This window comes from Rana temporaria, chromosome 7 (assembly GCF_905171775.1).
Source record: "Rana temporaria chromosome 7, aRanTem1.1, whole genome shotgun sequence".
Lineage (NCBI taxonomy): Eukaryota > Metazoa > Chordata > Amphibia > Anura > Ranidae > Rana > Rana temporaria.
Window position 1 is genome coordinate 139,751,934 of NC_053495.1, and position 13,220 is coordinate 139,765,153.

Genomic DNA, 13,220 nt, shown 5'->3' on the forward strand with positions numbered 1-13,220 from the left:
GGTAATCCCTTATTCCCATAGATGATATTACAAGTTCACACTGAATCTTCAAAAACACATCGACACATCCTAGCAACTAATAAACATAGGAATCCCTGCACAGATGTTTTAGGTTACTTTTACAGCAATAAATGGAAATGATCCCTATTTTTTACTTTTCATAGTGCACACCCCAACTTGTACACATACACGAGAATGTAGACTATTAATTCTCCAAAAAAACAAGTGGGCCTCATCCTATAGGTATGCCTGCCAAACAGCTGGATTTATGCACTCTAATCCTGTGTGACTAAACTGGACACAGATTCAGTTGTTAAGAGTCCAAGCTTGGAGTGAATGGAGATAATATAAGAGTCTTGGATATGGACTGAATAGAGATAATATTAGAATTACAAAAAAAATACTGCAGACGTTTAAGTCTCATTCAGACGGGTGGATCGGTTGCTGTGTTCAGATACTACTAAACTCCGCCTCCAGATGCAGCAGCACTCTGTGCTATGGCCCCATACAAACTGGGTGATTAGCTATGGCCAGAAACACCAGCCCTGGGTGCAAACTTTCTGCATCCAGGGCCGATCAGAATCCCCAATTGCATGTAACTGCTCGAAAAATTTGCAGTTACATGTGGACAACAGCAACTCCACTTATTGATTTGTACAGGGTACATATCTGGCCACAGCTAACCGCCCATAGCATGTGCACGGGGCAAAACTTCATCAGCTGGCAAAGAAGCTAATCACTCATTTGAATGAGCTCAATTCCATGTCTAGAAAAACTCTAGTTAAAGTGGTTGTAAACTTGACATGAAATATGAACAAAGTATAGCCTTCTATAGTGTGTATTTGCCTCAGTCAAAAGCACTGAGTATGATTTCTGTCTGCAGTCTCCTTCCTCTGCTATCTACATGAGCCACTTCTGACAGGCTGTGCCAATTTGGGATGGAGGGGAAGGGGAAGGGGGCCTCCAGTACATAGTTTGTGATTGACAGCTTTGGCTGTGCATGTTTGTCTATGAGATTGTGTACAGGTGGATGTGTCCCTTCCCTATACTCGGGTCTCAAATTACACTCCGCTCTCCTCTCTGAGCTGTGCAGTATGTGACATCAAATAATGGTCCCCTGCCTCTGGAAATTCAGAAAAGCGGTGTACATTCTGGATTTTCAACAGATGTAGAGAAGACAACAGATAAACGGGCACAGCTTATGTAGGAGGATTTGTTTAATCTCTGTATCACCTGAGGCTAGTCGCTTCACTAGGTATATGTAAGGGTTTACAACCACTTTAATGTAGTATTTTCAAGCACAAGTGTCCATATCGCCCTTGATATTTTCTAACGTCTTCTACATTAGATCTAAAGTCCTATACCCACGGGCCAGAATCTCGTCAGGATAAAACCTTTGTTTTTCCTGACGAGATTCTTGGCAAGAATCTCTTGCCGCCCGAGTGGAAAGGCAAGAACACTGTGACGTCATCACGTACGACGAGCATGCGCTCGTCACATTCAATGCCGTCGCCGCCATCTTGCTGCACCCTACCTATGCCTAGGAATCTACCACGCATGCGTCCAAGTCATTTCGAGCATGCCCGGGTTTCCACAGCGACAGGTAAGCATACACACTCTCGGGTTTCTCGGCAGGAAAACTGCAGAGAATCTCATGACGAGGAAATAGAGAACATGTTCTCTATTTTTCTCATCTAGATTCTGGGCAGTTTTCTTGTCGAGAAACCTGAAAGCCTCATACACACGCTCGGTATACTCGGCAAGAAAGCTCTGCCAGCAGTTTTCTTGCTGGTTCTTGCCGAGTAAACCGAGTGTACGAGGCTTCAGACTCTGGGAAAAGGAGTAATGCTAGTCCTTTCACAAAGGAAATTCGATCAGGTCCCCTGTCTGTTTTTCAGGCAGACCAGATCGGATGGTCTATGCATTCCTATAGACCGACCAGTGTAAAAGTACTTATGTCAGTTTACCCCCACCTACCTCTGCCTTCCAATCAAGCCCTCTATTAAAAAAATGGAGAACTGCGTCCTCTTCTTTTACGACGGACCAGATTGCAGGCAGACAGGTGTAAACATACAGTGGAGTCCTTTACTTCCGGCCACCCATAGAGTAGAGCGGGTCTGTCTGTGTCTGCTCGGCAGAAACTGAGCGGGCACGAACCTGTCATCTGCCCTACTGTGCTCCAATCAGCAGGGAATCTTTGAGCAGATCCCCTGCTGATCAGAACACAAAGGGCCCCTGCATGCACATGTGCTGGTAAGAAAGATTCTAGAAAGAGGAGCGAGCAGAATGATGACTTCATCTGTCTTCTGTTGATCCTTTACTGTTTAATCACAGGGTGATGGCAGGTAGGTGATCAAGCAGTAAAACCTTGGTTTGCGAGCATAATTTGTTCCAGAAACATGCTTGTAATCCAAAGCACTTGTATATCAAAGATTTTTTTTTTACAGGGTATAAAAGACAAGAGAGGCACCTCTAAGTGTAGCAATTAGTTGCTAAACGTTGTACCTTCATTAAATGTAACCATATTGCTACACTTAGAGGCTCCTCTCCACTCAGTTGTGACAGGACGCTACTCTTATATCAAGACATCGCTTGTATATCAATGCAAAATGTATTAAAACATTTTGCTTGTCTTGCAAAACGCTCTCAAACCAAGTTACTCTCAAACCAAGGTTGTACTGTATTGTGTTACTGCAGTAAAGGAAAGTCATTACACCAGCCTGTCTCTGCTGCCTTTTTTGATAGCTCTCCTCTACTCCAAAAAATACAGTTGTAAAACTTTACTTTCTGTAGGGCAGATCTGTCAGCTAAATCCTCAAGTTGAATCCCATATTATATATTCTAGCTGTGCTTTGTGAAATGACATGCAGTGAAGTGGATCACTTTCAGTCTCACTGCCCTGGGACGATCTTCTGCAATGTGCAGCCTGTCTTTCAAAGAGCCCCGGCTTTTGAAAACTAGGACAGCGCTGCCAAAACAAAGACAGGTGTAAGATATGATTTACAGGGGTTATACCCAACATTTAAAGTAAACACTCCTCCTCTAAATGTGTCGAAGGGATTCATATTAAAATGATCCCTTTAGCTTCCGTGTGAAACAGTCTGGCTGTTCGTTCTTATAAAATTGGGCTACAAAACCTCTAAACAGGACATTATAGAGTGTAGTAAATGGTTTTATGGCACTGGAATGGAATGGACCTATACTCTGTTAAAACTGCTTAAAATCTTGGCGCTATATGAATAATTAAAACAAAAAAGTCAAATGTGAGGGTTATAGGGTTGTATCGGCAGTCACAAGAGTTGATTTACTAAAGGCAAATACAGTAGATTATTCTGTTTGCAAGGGCATTTTCCCCAGAGCTTAGTAAATGCTCTACTGACTTCCATCTGCCAATTATTTTGATTATATACATTTTATTTAGATTAGAATAATTTTGATTTGATTTTTTTTGGTACATGATTCCTTGCAAAGTGAACACCATAGGTACAGCAGGCCATCTGTTCAGACATATTGCTGCTCTGTTAGTCAACAGCTTATTAAAAAATTTGGTAGCTAACCTTTAGGCCCCTTTCAGACTGGGGCGGGAGCCGCGGTGGCGGTATAACGCCGCTAAAAATAGCGGCGCTATACTGCCGGGATTGCTGCGGGAATCAGCCACTAGCGGTGCGGTATTAACCCCCGCTAGCGGCTGATAAAGGGTTAATACCGCCCGCAATGCGCCTCTATAGAGGCGCATTGCAGGCGGTATTGCTGCGGTTTCCCATTGTTTTCAATGGGAAGGAGCGGCATACATGCCGCTCCTCTCACCGCTCCAAAGATGCTGCTGACAGGAGATTTTTTTGTCTCCCGCCAGCGCATCGCCTCAGTGTGAAAGCACTCTGGCTTTCACATTGAGTCTGCAGTGAAGGAGTTTTTCAGGCAGGATAGCAGCGCTATTTTTAGCGCTGTACCGCCTGAAAAACTCCTCAATGTGAAAGGGGCCTTAAGGAACGTACCTGCAGCAGCCTCCAAAAATCTGGCAGTTACAGCCAAACACTGGACCATTCTGATTGGCAAACTTCAAGACTTGGTGGGGCTCAACCACCTCCTCTTGCCACCTGCCCATTCCTATTGGCCTGTGAGTCACCGTTTCGTAGTGATGGGCCAATAGGATAATGTAGCGGTATGTTTTGACGCTATCAGGAAGATATTTTTTTTGCCTTTAAGGTACAAATCTATGGACAACTGTTGATTGATTGAAATAGAATAAAAAAAAATTCTGCAGGTGCAGTTAATATTTTTTTAGGTGTATTGTTTGCCTGGCTCTTCAGGTTTGCCAAATCTTAAGCCTCGTACTCACGGCCGGTTTTCCCGACGGTAAAACTGCGAACAGGAAAACTTCCCAAAAACCGCTGGACAAAAGAAGAGAACCAGCTCTCTTTTTTTTTTCCTGCCGGGGAAACCGGCGGACTTTTGCCTGGCAATTTTTGACAGTTTTCCTATGGGAAAAACTGCGATGGAGCATTCACACGGCCGGGATTCCCGACCAAAGCTTCATCGCAGTTTTTCTGTCGGGAAAACCTCTCTTGTGTAGGGGGAAAGACTGCCCGAGCAGGTACTCGGCTTTCCCGACATGAAGTTTTCCCGTCGGAAATCCTGCACGTGTGTACGGGGCAATAGAGCTGATAACCCAACTGTTAGAAGATTTGTTGGAATGGGGGCCTCTTTAGGTTACAGAGATGTGGGTTCGCTATTTAAAGTGGAGAACCCCTTTATGAGAAGCAGTGGACCCTCGTGGATCTTTATATTAAAAAATAAATCTTGTGTGTCTCTTTTCAATAAAAAGGTCTAGTCTCAGATTTGCCCAAGCTTTGTTTCTTATTTGTGTGCTCACATAAGAGTAGGATTGTTGCTGGAAATATTTTGTGCTGTCGAGTTACTACTAGCACACATGTGTCTGCACAGAGCCCAGAACTTGGATCTCGTGTACCAGCGCAGCTTTATGTAGGTGATTCAGAAGAAAGGAATTATAATGAAGCTGTTTTCGCTGTTGGCTCTCTCGTTGTTAAATATTTATGTGTATTGGAAGGACAGAACAGAATGAGTAAGGATTGAGTAAATTTTGTTTTTCTATGAAAACGTGACCCTTTCTAGTTCTTGGGAGGAGGTTCAGGCCGTTTACAATTTCGCCGTATCTCGGCTGTCTGACTAAATAAGCCATCTGAGAACTTGGAGTTCTCAGTGCAGCGTGCTTTGGCATCACCATAACTAAGAGATGTGATACTTAACCCTTTCTCTTGTGACTTTGTGTTTTCGCCATCACTGCTTTTGTTGGAAAAAAAAGTGTAGACTGTTTAAGCAACTATGATCTTTTTAATGGAAATCCCCAAGTTCTGACTGTATTTAATATCTGTACATGACATGCAAACTTGTAATTCCACAATATCTGTGTACCATAGGTAGGTGCTAGAAGTGAGGATTTGTGTCTGGTGGCTGCCAGGCAGGTACATTTAGGCAGGCCTATGCTTTAGGCTAAGCTTGCTTGTTATGATCTGGGGGCAGGGAGTGGTTAGTGTAGCAGTGGGTGTGACCACCTGTGCTTCAGTTCTTGGGCGCCTCCCCTGCTTCCAGGGAGAATGTTCTGGAACAGGGGCAGGGCAGTGGATTGGAGTGACAGAGAGCCTGTCACAGTGATTCCTATTACAGGGGATGTTTACATTCCTTGTAATAGGAATAAAAGTGATAAAAAATAAAATAAAAAATGTAAAAAAAAGTGTAAAAATAAAAAAATAGTAAAATAAAAATAATTTTTTTATTTTATTTTTAAAACGCCCCTGTCCCCGGTAGCTCTCGCGCAGAAGCGAACACGCCTGCAAGTCCCGACCACATATATAAACGCCGCTCAGAGCGTGTGCAACAGTTCTAGCATGAGACCTCCTCTGTAACTCAAATAGTAACCTGTAAAAAAAAATTAAAGCGTCGCCTATGGAGATTTTTAAGTACCGAAGTTTGGCGCCATTCCATGAGTGTGCGCAATTTTAAAGTGTGACATGTTGGGTATCTATTTACTCGGCGTAACATCATCTTTCACATTATACAAAAAAATTGGGCTAACTTTACTGTTTTGTTCTTTTTTAATCCCTAAAAAAAGGCGTTTGAAAAATTATTGCGCAAATACCGTGCGAGAAAAAAAGTTGCAATGACCGCTATTTTATTCCCTAGGGTGTCTGCTAAAAAATATATATATATATATATATATATATATATATATATATATATATATATATATATATATATATATATATATATATATATATATATATATAATGTTTGGGGGTTCTGATTAATTTTCTAGCAAAAAAAAATTGATTTTTACATGAAGGAGAGTGCCAAAGGAAGTGCCAAAATAGGCCCGGTTGTCAAGTGGTTAAAGGGCTCCTTCTCACCCACAACCTGTGTCTGGACAGTAAAAGAATAATCAGAAAACAAATGAGGTTTGTGCTCTGCACTCTGTTCTCTCCTCTTATCTGTGTGCTTCTTGACTACTTGTGCTGCTTTTGTCTCCCCTATTCTAAGCTCTGTTGTATAGACACTGCAAGAGGCTTATGCCAAAACTAATTCAGAAACTTACACTGCCTGCATTTAAAAAAACCTATACATGTATTATTGAATACAACACTGCAATCGTTTGTAATTTTTTGTATATCTGCCTGCAGTTCAACTTTAATCATGTCTCTCTGTAAAAGCTCTGTGGTTTTCTTCTAATCTGAACTGACATTAGGGAGGTTTATCTGCCTTTCGCTGAAGTGTGGGGTCAGATGAATGCTGTGCATTCTTTTTTTTCTCGAAAATTTCATACAGCTTTCCTCCCAGTTCATTATTTGTAGATAAAGATGTTGTGTTAGATCCTCAGGATGTTTCTTCATGTGGCATTGTCAGAACTTATCCGGTGACTGATTTTAAAATTCCTTCCTCAGTTGACGCCTTTTCAAATCTGGCTGAAAGGCTCTCTTTCTTTCTTTTTCCTTTCCTTTTTTTTATGAAAGTTCCTAAATGGTGAGCTTTTGATTGCAACACTTTAATAGTGTCTTGTGGTGGCACACTTCCATATTGTGTTGTAGAAAGGATAACTCTTTCAAGAACTGGCTAGAACTTTCCAGCCTTGGGGTGTATTCAGCATGTCTGAGACTCTTCTACATTGAGAAGGACAAAGCAAAATTTACATCCACCCAGCCAACTGGCAATGCCAGTAATTTCTACACAGGGTTAGATACAATGTTGTCCCAGAGCACAATACAGTTGGCCTTGAGACTGCTAATTATCTGTCTGCATAATAAAACTGAGATGGCATAAACCTGTAACAATGTCTCTCAGTGTACTATGCTGTCACATAGACATGAACCAGTCTGTCTACCCTTTTATGTAAAAGTCTAATGAAAACCATGCATAAGATACGAAGAAAGAGGATGGATAGCCGCACTCCAATGACCAAACGGTTGTCTTTTATTAAAAAAATCACAGCAAGTACATCACTTCACAAGGTGCAACAATGGAACAGGTAGATAGCCGATGCGTTGGCGAAACGTTTTTTTTTAATAAAATACAACCGTTTGGTCATTGGAGTGCGGCTATCCATCCTCTTTCTTCGTATCTTATGCATGGTCAGTGCATTGCCAGCACCCACGGTATCCTGAGTCAGTCCATCTTTACATAGTGACCCACCTGGAGCGGTGATCCCTTCTCTTCTCTAATGAAAACCATGGTGAGTAACACACATGTGTCTCTTGGTGAACATGTACATCTTCTACATGATTGAGCTGCAGTTTCCAAAAAGTTGTTAGCTGGCCACCACAAATAATGCTTAAAGTTGTTTTTTAAGGCTCAAGGTTTTAACCTTAACGCATTCCATGCATTAAGGTAAAAAAACCTTCTGGGTGCAGGTCCCCCACCCCCATACTAACCAAAGCCCCATCTCGATCCAGTGATGTGCATGAGAGCAGCAGTTCTAATGGGTTTTTCTTTTCTTATTGGCTCACACAGCAGCAGGAGTCATTGGCTCCTACTGCTGTCAATCACAGCCAGTGAGCCAATGAGGAGAATGTGGGGGTGACCCAACAAGAAGTGGATTGAGGCTGATTGCACAGAGCAGGTAAGTATGACATTTTAATTTTTTATTATTTCCTTTAGAATAACTTTAAAATGACTCTGTCATGGGAAAAGCACTAAAACTTTTGATGCACAAGAATGGACAATCACACTCAGACGACATCATTCTTATTAAGCGTTATTGAAAGCTGAACATTGACTCAGGGAGTACAACAGTTTTGCCCATAGACTGCCATCCACAGGGCTTGGTGTATGTGGAAAACACATTAGGGAAGAGCAGTGTATGAACACTATGGGTCGGGACACTTGTGTTTTATGTATTAATGTCCCAGTTTCAATAAAGCTCATTTAGGATGATGTCATTAGAGTGCAACTGTCCTGTCTCATATATGTAATTCGGGCATAGTGCAGCCAAAGCCCGGAGGTAGCACAAGAAAGATTGTTGAGCGGTGGCGACCTAATGGCGTTACGATTGTTGAGTCACAGGCCTAGAATAAGTATGCTTTAAACTAGTGTCAGAATTCCTAGTCTCTATGTTTTAGGCCAGAGATGCAGAAAGCAATAAAACCAAAGCATAAGAATGACAACCAGGGACCTAATTCTTATGCCTCGTACACACGACCATTTTTCTCGGCAGGAAAAAAAACTAAGTTTTTCCCGGCGTGATTTCTCTCCAGCCTGACTTGCATACACACGTTCATGCAAAAAAATGTCCCACCAAATCACGGTGACGTACAACACGTACGACGGCACTATAAAGGGGAAGTTCCTTTCAAATGGCGCCACCCTTTGGGCTGCTTTTTGCTAATTTCCCCATCTCATAACTTGCTTCTGAGCATGCCACGTTTTTTTCCCCCTCGTTAAAGCGCACACACGGCTGTTTTTCACGACGTGAAAAAGAACGACGTGAAAAACGACGAAAAAAATAGAGCAGGTTCTAAAAAAAATTTGGCCATTTTTCTCGTCAAGAAAAATGCTCTGGATCATACACACGACCGTTTTTCACAATAATTTTCTCGTCATGAAAAGCGGTCATGTGTATGCGGCATTAGGAAGAGGCAGGGGAGCAGGAGTTGTTTTTTTGGACTATGATTGAAGATGAACTCTAGGGAAACAGCTAAATACATAGATGAAATACATATCTGGAAGCTGTTTTATCTTCCAAAGGATTTGTATTAGGGCCCATTCACATGATGTTGTTACAGTAATGAGCACTTTCTGGCAGCACACCCTGTATGTTGGTGCAATGTGGTGCCATTCATTTGAATCACATCCCAACACACTTTGTGCCATGGACATGTGTTGCCATACATTACAGTGTGCTGCCAAAAAAATTTGCATGCATTTGGCCACTAGATGGTCACGTCATAGGCATTTCCAATGATACTTAGTGCCATCCAGTGTCCATACACAGTATTTTCTGTTTTAAAACAATGAAAAACATTTGTCCAGCACAGGAAATGGCTAATTACATTCAATTTTTATTGCCCTATTTTTATTGCCCTATTTGCATAAAATAAATGTACATGCACTTTCACAGGGCAAATTGCTACTGTATGCAAATAGTTAGTTTTTTTTTTTTTTTTTATGAATACACTCCTTGGTGTTAGGATTTTTTTTTAAGTTTAAAGAGTAAATCCAAGCTATTTATTTATGGGTGCCATAGCAATTATTTTAGCTGAACACAATTACATTTTTAAATGCGAGTATTCTTTACATCTATTTTTCTAAAACATAGAATATCACAGACTTTTTACAAGTAGCGTTTCATATCTCAAGATATTACGCCGCGTGTTTTAATGTTCCATTCACAGTATTTTCAATCTTGGCTTTACTTGCCTAAAGTAGGAGTTATACAGACAAAATGTCCATTATTGTACATTTACTGCTGCTGGCTACAACAGTTTAATATGTTTGCATTACATCATCATTGGCGACCTTTTGGGTCATCCTGTTTCTTCGAGGCGTCATTGTTGTTGACCTTTGTCATGCATCCATGAATTACTGTGATTATAGCATTTTTTTGATTGGAGCTATGTTCAGTCCTCCTTTTATAGATAAACTGAGAAAAAAATGAAAAAAAGTCTTCCTTAGGGCCATTTTCCATCATTACAAAAAGCCAGTTTCTGTTGTTCGGAGATGTCATTCATGCTATAAAACTGTGAAAAGCTCTTTTGTTTCTTAGACTTTCTCACTAAATAGGAAATAATTGTGTTCTTGGAATATGTGAATTTCATATTTCCCTATTATTCATGCCCAAGGAACTCTGAAGTTCTTTGTCAAACATGTAAGGCATGGCGTCTGTGTGTTGCAAGGGATCGGCTTGGGATATTCAGTGAGCGCAATAAGAGCCTTTATGAACAAGTTGTTAAATGGGATGGGACTTTGAAGGTGCCAAATCCGAGTCAGAAACCATATATTAAAATCATGCCATTGTACTTTATTAAGAATAATGTGTAAAATAACACTGCGCTGCCTATGTATGCATAGCAGCTAACACAGCTAATTAGATAATAGCTATGAACAAGGATAAATAAAAGTTTAGCGCTTAAATATTTGAAAAGTGAAAAACAAACTGTAAATGTTAATCAAGGGGTATAAGCCCCAAGAATAATGAGATTTAATATATTTATCGTTATGTTGAATCTCAATATTTTTCGGGCTCATACCCCTTGATTAACATTTACAGTCTGGTTTTCACTTTTCAAATATTTAAGCGCTACACTTTTATTTATCTTTGTACTTTATTACATACGGTACTCTATAAAAAAAAAAATTTAAACAATTTAAACCATTGCTAAAATTTGCTCTACACTTTTATTTATCAGGGACCTTAAATTGTGGGAATATATCCCAGTTTGCCTCTTAACAACAACAACTAGATGATGGTATACCTACATACCCATATACTAAATGTATAGAGCCAAGTGTTGGCAAACACCAATTCATAAGACTTTATTATCATAAATGACAGCATACATTTTAATGAACAAAACAAATTTCGCTCAGTTGTCAAAACTCAAGCAGTGACCGAACCACATAATAGTTCTCATGAATGGGGCGTCGAGGGAAGGATGCTCTTTTGCTGATGTTCTGGCCACAGGAAAAGTAAACGACCAACTCCAGCTGCCCTTATATAGCCTTTCCCAGAGATTCCAGAATGAATATTCCAGGTTTTCCAAGGGTCCATTCTGGATCCCATATTCTGCATATTTAAAGTGTCAGTACCTGTTAATGCAAGCTTCATTTTAAACATCAAAATTGGTTCAAATTAAGACTAACTGGGGTGGCCACAATCTCAAGCAAGTAGGCCCAAAGTCTGCCCCCTTTTCTCAGGTGCTGCGCACACATGAAAAAGAGAGAGCATTCAAACCAGTCTCCGAATCCTAATATGTCTATATGTGTACAAATGTCTAAATGTGTACAAATATATATATGATATACACTTTTTTGTATATACAGTATAATAAAGTACATTTGTATGATTTTATTATATGGTCTCAGACTTAAACTTGACACCTTTAAAGGCGTTGTAAAGGTTTGTTTCTTATTTTCTAAATAGGTTCCTTTTAAGCTAGTGCATTGTTGGTTCACTTACCTTTTCCTTTGATTTCCCTTCTTAATGTTTTTTTCCTTTGTTTTCTTTGTCTGAATTTCTCACTTCCTGTTCCTCCTCAGTAAGCTGTTCTGGCTGACTAACCCCCAGTCAGAACAGTTTAGATGATGGGGGCAAGGTTACTGAGGAGAAACAGGAAGTGAGAAATTCAGACAAAGAAAAAAACATTTAGAATGGAAATCGAAGGAAACGGTAAGTGAACCAACAATGCACTAGCTTAAAGGAACCTATTTAGAAAATAAAAAAACGAAACTTTACAACCCCTTTAAAGCCCAGCTCCTGGATACATTTTGGATATGAATATTTAGGGATGCGAGGCCTTGGTACCTCATACCACAAAATACATATTCTAAGATGGGCACCTTGTCTTCAGCCTGTCTCTCTATATGGCCACGAAGAAGTATAGTGCTGATGGGGACTTGAATAAGACCAAGAGTTGGGATGACATAAAGCCTAGGTTCACACTGCTGCGAATTCAAAATTGCGGTAAAATGCGCGATTTTACCGCGATTTTGCCGCGATTTCGGCCGCAATTTAATGTAAATCGCGGCCCAAAATCGCAAAAAGTAGTACAGGAACTACTTTTTGAAATCGCAAATGCGGCGTCGCACTGATTAGGACAGTGCCATTGCCGACAATTGCCGCCGATTTGAGATGCGATTTGACATGTCAAATCGCATCTCAAATCGTTCCAAATCGTACCCAGTGTGAACCAGGGCTAAAGAAGATTTAATATCTTATAGCCTAAAAACCCATTTATATCTATGCACATGTAATACATATGTTTTTGCGTGCCTAAATGTGCATTTAAAAATGTATTTTCAGGAGTATTTTAAAAACAACAGTCAAACAAAATTCTTGTCCTAAAGAGACTCTACTTTCAGAAACTCTTGTAAATTAAAATAACGCACACCAAGGCACATTTAGTATGTTTTCCATGTGTGTTAGTGATTTGTTTAATATTGTATCAGCTGTAAAGTATTAATCAATTAATCCAGAAATTAACTCCCCCTTTCCCTACCCATTGTTTTTTTACATTTGCTCTTGAAACTTGACCATGGTTGCCAGACGTCAGAGAGAAGTCAGTACCACAGAATGCTTTACATATTGGATTCATTAACAGCTAGTTAAGCCTCATTTTTAACTGATGACAGAATGCTAAAGTCACTCTACAATTTCATATACTTAAGTCCAAATGTGCTTTCAATTAAACCTATGTCATCCAGTAGAGAGGCAGATAACCTGCAGCTAAACGTCTAGCTGGGACATGATGTGAGTTATCGACTTCCAACACCTGAGCGCGACCATTAGGTTATTCCTGCTTAGATTCGTTTATTAGCAACTGTTTATAAAATCCAGGAAATGTCAGATCCAACTTCTACATTATAAATATCAAATTATCACATTTTCTTAAAAAAATAAACTTTCTCCACTCGTTACAGACTATTAAAAAAAATAAAATAATAAACTGCTTTTCTTGGAAGTTTATATGATATTGATATAAATTATGAGAAATGTC

General features: G+C 40.1%; 1 protein-coding gene across 7 annotated transcripts in view; it reads left to right on the forward strand.

Annotated features, from left to right (window-relative positions):
* TGFBR3 (transforming growth factor beta receptor 3) overlaps positions 1-13,220 on the forward strand; it is a 301,195-nt gene that overhangs the window by 61,070 nt on the left and 226,905 nt on the right. The gene's annotated exons all lie outside the window — the stretch shown is intronic.